At 31.2% G+C, this 11,456-nt stretch overlaps 1 pseudogene; it reads right to left on the bottom strand.

The window, feature by feature from the left end:
• Positions 1-275: 275 nt before the first annotated feature.
• On the bottom strand, positions 276-4,329 carry LOC123818700 (annotated as a pseudogene).
• Between the last annotated feature and the right edge of the window lie 7,127 nt (positions 4,330-11,456).

The raw sequence follows: 11,456 nt of genomic DNA on the forward strand, positions 1-11,456 counted from the left end.
GGATTGATTTATCTCTTTCTCCATCATTAAGTATGGAAGAATTTAAAAAAAAAAGGTTTACAAGTAGATATAGTGAAAACAGAAAATTATAAAGCAGAAAACACAAAAGTATCAAGACAATGAAATAGGTTCAACAATATTCTAATAGGCTATAAAACCTGTTAACTTTGAAAGCCCTAGCAAAATATTACTCTTGCTTATAAATCACTTATTTATTCTATGACCATATCTTGAAAACATTCTTACCACATACTGAAGAATCCTACATTCAGCCTTTAAGCATTCTGTATTTCTTTTCCAATCGTATAGCTGAGTAGCTTGTTCCAGTCAATTTTGATGCAAGTTACTGGAAGCTGCTGGCACAAGGCCTTGAATGTGGTGCCTGACATTGTTTGATAGTTTTCACTAATTGCTGTCTGATACTCATTTTCTGCATGTTCTATGATTTTAATAAACTCCTTGGTAGTTTGGTCTTCATTCAAAACAGTTATTGAATCCTGAACATCTTTATGACTAACCAATTGAGTACTGTCATCTTCATAATAGTGTACCAGAGTCTTAAAGTGCTCCAAGCACCTGGGCTATAGGTGATACAATGGTGAATTTCCATTCTTTCACAATCAACCATTCCAGAACTTCTTTGGGTGAAACTGTGGCTTTCAATCCATGTAATAATGTTCTGTTTCCCATCTATAATTTTAGCATAAACAGTATAGAAGCCATTGGTATACTGTTTTTCACATAGGCCTTTAAAGTGCTATCACGGGATTATCCCCAAGACTCAGACCTCCATCTATTTTTGCTGGCTGGGAGTCACTTGCTTCTTTCTGTAAGAAATGAAACTTAAAGAAAAATTTGTTTCTTGGATCTAAAAATGTGCTCTTTCACAGGTCACTGTGTTCTCTAATTAGGGCCTGATCTTCATATCCTTCTAGTTTTAGGAGTAAACTGATCCATGTTAAGCTGGGCAAATGCATGTGCTGCCCCTTTCCTGAGGAGACTGTCAGTGTTAAGTAGTCGCAGGACATCATTGAGTACTTCATTCAATTCCCATGGGAGTGCATGACTTTAGCAGCTATGTGTACCTTTTCTTCATGTGGTATCCAACCCTTGAAGTCAGCTCTTTGGGCTATTCTGGCCCAGCCGGGCTGTCAATCAAGTTTGTTGATCAAAAAGAAAGTGACATTCAATGTTTTTAAATTATAAAAAAAAGTAAAATTATGATCAAGAAAATGTTATAGTATCAAATACTTTTTTCTTAATTTTGTGTTTTGAATGAGAGTGTTATCAAAAGGACATAATCATTAGAAATATACAAATGTCTTTAAGCTCTTATTGTAAACATTAAAAACCACTCTAGATGTCAAACAGTAAAATGTTTTGTCAATATTGCTTTATTTTTATATCTAAATTCTTCTGGAGCTTTAATACTGTATAGCCAATTACAATATATAGATTATCTGAAGAAATTTATGTTTCAAAATAGTTAAAATTCAATCATTTTCATACTAAAGCTTATTTACTTCAGTTCCTACTCTATGACTGCCTTCAGTTCCAACTCAGAGACTGCCTCATTACCAGTCTGACCACTTAACCCAGAAACACAAGTCATTATTGGCATCTGCTTCATGCCTCACAGCCATACCCCATGCATCACAGTTGTAAAATAAGATTCATATATTTTTTAAACTATTAGCATTTTGACTGGCTGCTCCTTATTGGCTTTATCATGTTCTGCCTGGACAAATTCAGTAGTTGTTAGTTTCTTAGAGATGAGCTTTTGAACTTACCTACATTTTTCCATCAGCTTCTTCAAACCCAGTTTCTTTTCAAGAACAAGAAATCTTACCCTTATGTTCACAATATTTTAAAAATATTTGAAACAACAACAGTGTACAAAGACAGTTTCACCTATATAGAATTCATTCTATTTTGTGGAGGAAATTTTTGCTGAGCTTTGACAATGAACTTAGAATCTTGTGTATAAGCCAAGACTCTCCCAAAGTCCTCCAGTGAAGTTTCTTGGCTGGAATACACAGACCCAAATAGAGTGCATGATCAATAAGCATCATAATCCTATAGTTCACAAGTGGTAATAACATGTTTAAAGTAGTAAAATTTTTGAAATTTGTATCTATACTAAACAGTATCAACCATATGCTTAAGAGAATTGTCAAAAAAAAAAAAAGAGAGAGAGAACTGCCATTGTCACTCCGATATGTTTTGCTGTGTGATATATTATGAAGGAGAAAAATATTTTCTACAGACTAGAAAAACCTCTTTTCTCACCTAGGCTTTGTTATTCAACCTCTCAAGAAATCCCAAGAAAAATCCCAATCCCAAGAAAAATTAGGAGTTTTTCTTGGATCATTTATTTGACTACCTGGAGATTTCATATTATTGTATTAATATGATTTTTAAATTGATGTCTTACAATTGACCCTGAACATTTAGGTTTGTCCTTGAATTCTCTTGGACCAGGCATTTCTTCTCTTGCAAGATAAATATACAGAATGGACAGTGCTTCCAAAACAAAGCTATCTCATCTAGAAAATATCTGTTGATATAATCTCACTCATCAACATATAAACTATGTTGCCATTTTGATATAATGGAGCATAACACAACTCTTAAATCAACTGAACCATGCAAGGCTTGCTTTTAATATCAACTTTTGTGCTGACTCATAACTTTTCCTCACACCCTGCCTCATTAGCTTCCCAAACAAGGTCATTATCTTCATTTGGATAAACAAATAAAGAAAAAGATGTTACTATTACTCTCACTCTGTCCATTTTAGTAGTCATTTCAAGAGGTTTTCTATCAAATAAGTAGATGTTCTTTACTATCAAATGTTATCTATGCAACTTCCTTTTTACTATTATGATAGCATGCACTATGATAATTAGCATATTCAGCACAAATATTAGAGTTTTGCCATGTGCTCCCTTTCAAAAGACTATTATAAACATTTGCATTTATTTAACACTGAAGTATTCTTGATTTCAATCATGGTTCATACAATAACTCTTGATATGACTCTGAGTTGTCTCTCTTAGTCATTGTACATCTCCAATGTCATCTTGTTGACTTCGTGCTTTTCAGAGAGTACTGTAGCACTACAGATAGTTCTGTAGTTCTATCATTTTATTTTCAATGTAATTCATGTAAATTTCTGTGTATTACTTCATGTTTATTTCAGGGGTCTAAATAAAAAATATTCTTAAATACTTAACCAAAGTCATTGAATTGAAATATAGTTAAATGTGTATAGTCCATAAGAATGGTACCATATTTTGCCATGTATAATGTGATCCCATGTTTTTAGCCCAAACTTTCAGAAAAAAAAATCTTTTGTTTTATTTTTTAGTTCAATTTCTTATTTATTTATATTTAGGTACTTGGTTTTTCGTATTATAAAGGGGTTTTAACATTTACAAGAAGTTTTATGTAACAAATAATTACAATACACAAGAAGAGATACAAGGTATTTCAGGTACTACCCATGTATGATGTGCATCCTTATTTTCCTCTCAAAAATTTGGGCAAAAAAGTGTGCATTATACATTGCAGAGCACAGGATTAGGAAGCAAGGAGTGTTATAATGTTTTAAATAAGATGGCAATGTTGACAAAGCATGCCTGTAGATAAATACTGTACCTTTCCACTTGGACATATCCCAAGGACAAAATTCAAAAATAATCTTAAACTGAATTACTAATCTTATATTTAGGGCAATATTAAATTATTATTTGGAAGTATATGGATTTATAATTGAAATTATTATTTGAAAGTATATAATAGAATAAAGCAAATAAGTAATTATGTTCAAGTCATTGGAAATCAAATTTTCAGTACTAAAGAGATTAAAAATCTAAGAAGTGAAAACACAGTAGCTTCAAATGTGAATCATTATATCAACAAGGATATATGAATAATTTTTCTTTATAAAAATTATGTAGTTCTGTCCACTGAGAAATCTTAGAAGCTATAACAACACAAAAGCAGCAGGAACCCTGGGTCCCCAAGCAGTAAAATCCACCATTTTCTAAGTCAATGGTTTTTGTTTTTATTTTTGTTTTTGGATAACTATTTTATAGAATAGTACCGAGATAAATAATAGCATTATAAAAACATAAGGTCCAAAACTAAAATGCAATAGAACTCTTAGCTCTCGTGACCTTTGATATTCTAGAGCCCAAGAATCTTTATAAAATTTTAACCATAGATCAGTTTTTACTTATAAATGCAGGCTGCGTCAAACCTTCTCCTTACCTCTGTGAAGGAGACTGTGGCTCTCTCTAGGTGTATGCAAGGTTTAGAGCCCATGTCACATTATTATTTTTACAAATAGCCCCTTCCTCTTGTCCTCAAAGGAGAAAATTTCAGATCAAACAAGAGACAATGATATTTATGCCAAAGGCCTTAGAATGGAAGACTAGGAAAATAAAATTAAGAAGTGAAAATCTTAGGTATTTGTAATTAATATAGAATCTATAGGATGGTTTAAATTTATGTGCCTGAATATAGTACAAGTGGAGTTAAGATATATATTATTTTCCACTATTACTAAACCAGAAATTATACAATATTAATTTGATGTAAGTTTATTAAAATAATGTTCAAATATTATATTTGGCACTGAAAATAAAGTAGTGTATGAGATAAAAAAATATAATCCTACCCATCAAAGACCATCAAATATATTACAATGTAAAAAGTCCAAAAGCAAGCATTATTTTAGTCTTTGTTTTCATGTTTTGTTATTTATATCCCACATATGTCCCCATATGTATGAGATCATACAGTGGTGGATGCCTGGGGCTGGGACAGGGTAAATAAATAGATGTGGGTCAAAGGGTACAAACTTTCAGTTATGAGTATGTTTATGAAACCTAATACACAACATGGTGACTATAAAGTAGTTAATTATGCAATATTGTACACCTAAAAATCGCTGAGAATGTATCTTAAGAATTCTTAACAGACACCTGCACACGAAAGTTACGTATGTGAGGTGATGGATATGTTAATGAACTCAATAATGGGAGTCCCTTCACAAAGTGTACATATATCAAATCACCACATTATACATTTTAAATACCTTAGATTTTTATTTGTGAATCATATCTCAATAAAGCTGAAGAAAGGAAGTTGTAAATGTGATAGCTTCACTGTGATAATCGTTTTACAATATACCGTATTTTTCGGACTATAAGACGCACCCCCCAAATTTGGGAGGAAAATGGGGGTGCGTCTTATAGTCCAAATGTAGCTTACCTGGTTTGCGGTTTGTGTGTGGGGAAGGGGCGGCGCCCTATGTTATTTATGTTATTAAATATTGTACCACATTTTTTACCCCAGCCTTGTTATTACAGGATGGGGTAGTACATTAAGAACAGCAGAGGGCATTTCCTAAAAAAATTCCTATTAGTAGTCCACAGGGAAAAGGAAGTCTTATAATTTGGTGAATAAAAACAGAACAAGGGAAAAATCTATTGTGACAAAATGTAAATTTGTTTCACCAACCCAAATATCTTCAGACTGTTAGAGCTTTAGAGAAACTTGCTTTTATCATTAACCACAAGATCCTTAAAATGTCCCCTTAAAGCATCCAGAATGGATACATCCACACAGGCTCACTACACATTTTCATATTCATTATGCCTTTTCTTGATGCTCCGGATATATCTTTAGCTCAGGCCACTGTAATGAATAAAATAATTCTAGAAAATAAGTAATCTTTATTTATAAAAAAGTACTGAATGTTTAATTCAGCTAGTAGACCAAAAGAACTCGCTACTAGATATAAGAAAGATGATATAAGACTGTAGAAGTAGAACTAGAAAATCAGCATACTATGGAAGGTCAGTCAATACTTCATTTTACATTTGAAGGACTATACACCATTTTTACATGCTCTCGATGTATTCATTTCAGCACACCATACATTTGATATTTACAAGCAGACTGGCCATTTGTGCCTTCACTTTGAAAGCTGAATTGAGCCAATATCATGCACTTCTGGCATCTAATAGACTCTAATGAACATGAAGAATTTGGTTTATTGGGTCAATGAATAATTTCCTTTTGAAAAATATTTTTCTTCAGAAGATAAAGAAGTGAAAGAAAAATAACAGCTTTGAAAAGACTTGCTAACAATATAATTGCTGGATAAGCAGTGGGAAATAAACAATTACTCTACTGAAAGTTCCTAGGTAATAATTGTCTGATGATACACAAATTTCAGGTTTTGCAGCACACTAAATTGATAGTTTCCTAGGTTACAGAAAGGGGAAAGAATATAACATGTCTCCCTGCAAACATATAAAAGGACCTTGTTCAAGGATTAAGAAAATATTTAGAAAATCAATATTTCTGGTAATTACAGAGTTTTACTGGAGCTTTGTCTTTTTACAAAAGCATTAATTTTTAAAGTGTTGTTTAAGGTACTTGAAGGATATGTTTGACAAGTTTTTTCTTCCAATGGTCATCAGTTGTGTTGATGATCTGGTTGAAAGAAAGACAAATGTCAATTAACTGCTCGTCAATAAAAGGTCATTTCTGATCTAGATAACATATTTAATCAGAACATTTTAAAAATGTGTTTTAACCCTATCATAAACACTTTTGACACTGAAAGAAATGTAATAAATTAGGGTATATTAAAAACATCAAATTATATTAAAAACCATCATAGAAAAACTAAATGCTTATTATATGGAAAAATAGGAAGGTGATGTAATAAGCACATATTCATTATGCAAAAATAATTGCTTAAGTTTCAACCAATACTATTATACTGTCATACAAGTGGGTGATAAATAACTAGTCCTAGAAGATATTGAGTTTCTACTATGTTCCAGAAACCAAGTGAAGAACTTTAAGTACCACTTTTATCATTCAAATAAATGTTTATCATCATCATCATCTTCACGACCACCACAATTACTTTATTATTATTGTCACAGGTGGGAAGCTAAGTTGCCAAAAAGTAACAACAAAAGTAATAAATAATGCCTATATTTAATATTTCTTACTCACAAATCTTGATTTAAAATTTGAATACAAATATTTACAAATATTATTTTCTACATGACAGTTTAGACATTTGACCAAAATCAAAAGGAAATTACTGATGGTTCATTTTATCTCATGTCTTTTTCTGAATATTTATATAACACTAAGTTAAACAGTGAGATGCGATGTAGCAATCAAAGCAGATTTAGAAGCAAAATTTATTGTGTATTACAAACTCATTCATTTTATCTTCTAAAATAATGTTGTACTGATTTTGTTGTTTTGATGAGTAATGATTGTACCTTCCAAAAATGCTCAGATTAGCTATTTTGATATGAATAATTGTACCTTCCAAAGATGCTCAGATTAACTATTTTATTTATGAATGAATCAGTTAAGTAGCAGTCTATCTATATAATAGTTCACACAACAACAGCTAGGACTTGATCATCTTGTCTTCATAATGGTCCTATACTCTATGCATTACTATACCATTTCACTAATGACAAAACTCAAGTTAACTAGCTAAGTTGGGTACAGAAAACTTAGTACCGAATGTAACATGCAATTTAAGATTTGTTTGACTACATAATTCCATTTTGTTCCTGCTAAAATACTATACCTCTGGGATCCCTTATGCAAACAAACAAACAAAAAATTTCAACTCATGCTTATTTAAGCAGAAAGGGGCTATCAAAATTTGAATTAACTTCTGGGGACCAATCTGGATATTTGAAAATGAAAAAAATCAGGTTCGATTCCCAGCCAGGGTACATGCCTGGGTTGCAGGCCATAACCCCCAGCAACCGCACATTGATATTTCTCTCTCTCTCTCTCTCTCTCTCTCTCTCTCTATCTCCCTCCCTTCCCTCTCTAAAAAATAAATAAATAAAATCTTAAAAAAAAAGGAAAATTAAAAAAAAACTTTAGTAAACCTATTATATGGTTACAAAATTATTCAAAGGGCAGAAGAAAAAGATATTAGCTGAGCTTTAGGAAATTTGTCCAAAAACCAAACAATCAAATTCTCCCCTCAGTAAACTAGTTGCATTTGCCACAGTGAACATTCTTAGATATGAAAAATCACTAATGAGACTAGTAATTTCAAAAACTCATCATTAAACTTCTGATGCCAATCAAAATGGCATAAACTCAACACAGCCCCTTGCCCTCTGATTGTAATTAAAATTTTTATATAGATACAAAAATAGAAGATTGAGAAATTTGGAAATTGAAAACAAGGTAAATTTAACAGATCCTAGACATGCATCTAGGAGCTCAGCATCTTCTGGAACTGATAATAAATCTAAAGTAAAGTATGCAAAATATTGGAATATAGTGGAATATGTTAGACCCTTAATAAATGAGAATTCCCTCTTTTCTATTTTTAAATATGGTAATATAATAATTACATTACATATTACATTAATTATACTGTGGTTTTTAATTTTTAAAAAGGTCATAATATAAGTTTGCTTGAAATATGTTTACTCCAGATACCAGAGAAAGACTGAGTTTCTTGAATGGTCACAACTATAGACATGAGTTTTATTGTTATTGATGGGGGCCTGTAGGCTATGTTTGTTTGTTTGATTTCTTTCTTGCTCAACGTGGTACTTAAAAATTCTTACCAAACAAAGTTAAAGAATTTTCTTGAATAAAATTGATGATGGAATTCTGGAAAAAACTGAAGAAGGAAGCTTTATTGAAAAATAGGATTGAGAAAAGAGAAGAGAGCTGTGAATCACAAAACTTCACAAGTTCAAAAGTTCCTTTTGAAAAGGCACAGAAAAAAAAGGACCAAGATTGATCATTTCCTAAGATCTATGAAAACTTTCAAATTCTTTTATATATTTTAGATAGTAATAATATATAATATGTCCACTGTGTATAACCATTATCCCTATCTCCATATCTACCATCTATTTTCACTGTGATTAGTAGTTAGAAATTACTGATGAGAACAATTTATGTGATTACATAGATGTTAAGATTAATTTGAATAACCAATCTGCAACCAAAGGCTACTTATCTGATTTGGATCAAAGCAAGGAGAGAAAAGATCTCCTTTAAACTCAATTTTTAAGTGTTGTTAAACATTAGAAAAGCTAAGCTAATAAAAGTACCCCACCTTAAAAACAATAAATATAGACACAATCTATTGGTATGTGTTATATATTTAAGTAAATTTTAATAAGTTAAAGGGGTTGAATATTATTTTGTTTTTAAGTGCTTGAGTTTTATTGTATAAAGATCCCCATTTTGTTACCATATAAATACCCAAAAAGTAAGGCTAGCAATATAATTACACTCTTAGAAAAAAAAGCTTAGAGTATTTCAATTAACAATCTCCTAGATAACTACCATTATAGTAAAATAAACACTAATTAACATGCTAATTTTGGTAATTAATTGATATCCAATCAACTCACTATAGTTATTTTCTTAAACACTGGTTAAATGTTCAAATTCTTTGTAAACTTATTGTATTAATTAGGGTAATAAAGCACATTTAATGTTTTACTTCTTGAGATAATCATATGATGACTAAATGAATTTACTTTTAATCATTTAAACTTATTTCAATATCCTGTATTTAGTGTACTATAAATGTGTAATATAATTTAAATCTGAAAAAATTCAAAGGTTTATGTAATTCTAGATAATTTAAAGTGAGTTCCTAAACCTAGGAAAGATAATATAAACTGTCTTATGTGAATCTTACTCATTTTTGCTTATTTAAATTTTAGTTATAAATATGTATGTATAGTCTGGCTTTTGAAATTACTTAGAACTCTTTTATTTTTAAAAGTAAAAATATTTATCCTTCTAATACATTCCAGTAATTTTAGAAAATTATTTATTAAATAGATATCTTCAAATAATTGACAATATTCTTTTATGTACCAGAAATTATTCAGAAGCAAATTTGAATGAGCAGCTTAATGAAGTTTAACATTACCAAGGAATCAAATGTGAACAGATATACTAAAATCATGAGTTTCTCTTTTAATTTCTAAAATTTTAAAACTTAAATTTAAAATAGGTTATAAAGCCATTTGTTGTTATGATTTTTTCTCATTCATGCAGGCATCTGTTTCATTCATATTACAAATGCTACAGGAAAAATTAAGATTTATTGTGCACAGTGGCCATCTATTTTATATGAACACAGTAAAATTGCACAGTAACACTTACTTTGATAATGCAAGTTATTAACTTCTTTTGAGCTCAGCCCTCTCTTCAATTAAGCCAGCCTAAAGCCCTTTTCCACGAAATGCTGAGTGTGCAGGCAGCCAATGGCATGGAGAGAATGAAAATTTCTGCCTTAGCATTTGCACATTTTCATTTTTATTTTTATCACTTTTTTAAAGCAAATTTTACTTGCTCTGTGTGTGTGTGCTTGAAAAAAAAACCTTTTATTAATTTTATAATGATACATAGCTACCTTGATTTTTTTACTGCTATAGGCTATATTCTGTTGGTATTCTACCTGATGTTGGTTTGAACTTTGTAATGTTCATATAAGAAATGTTCAAACTTGTACTTGAACAATAAGAAATAAATAGATAAATAAATATTAAAATTAAAAAGAAAAATGAAATGTTCAAACCACCCTGGCCAGGTAGCTCTCAGTTATTTAGAGCATCATCTTGATACTTTGAGGCTGGGGGTTTGGTCTCCCATCAAGGCACATGCAAGAATCAACCACTAATTTCATAAATAAGTGGAACAATAAATTGTTCCCTCTCTCATTTTCTCTCAAAATCAATAAATAAAAGTTTTTTTAAAAATGTTCAAACCTGTAGAGAATTATTATATGAGTGTATTTGAGCCAAACTATTGACATACAGTGGGAGCAAGATCCTAAATGCTCTAGAGAATAACAGTTTTGCAGTTTCTTGTGTGCATTTGAAAGTAAGGAGGGGGCATGATGATGAGTGGAGAAAACACCACAGGGTTGGATTATGTAAGATAATTGACACAATTGTGTGCTGTCTTTAAGGTTAATGCCCCCTTGTAGTGGTATTACTTCTGGTGTTTCAAAGGTGTGTTAACCCACATGCATGAACAAGGCACAGGGCTGACTTAAAACCTTTTCCTAAAGAAGTTATATGCCTGGATCAAGATTACCCATCCACTTAGGAATTTCTGATCAGATCACTCACTCTGTAGGTTATTTTCCATAGAACTCCTTCTTTTCACCCATGATAATAAAAATATACAAGGAGCTCTTCTCATTCTAAGTTTTTTTTTCAACCTCAATGTTCTCTAGGGGCAGAGGACATCATTCCTACAGTAGTTAAGCCAGAAGCTTTTGTATTTAGCCAGAAGCATTTGCCAAATGTCTCCATATCTATGATATAAGCCTGTCAGATGGAAAACTGATGATCCAGGCACAAATGAATCATCAGTCTCTGGTGAGTTTCTGGGAA

Source organism: Phyllostomus hastatus, unplaced genomic scaffold (assembly GCF_019186645.2).
Source record: "Phyllostomus hastatus isolate PE091 unplaced genomic scaffold, TTU_PhHast_1.1 phas_contig_29, whole genome shotgun sequence".
NCBI lineage: Eukaryota > Metazoa > Chordata > Mammalia > Chiroptera > Phyllostomidae > Phyllostomus > Phyllostomus hastatus.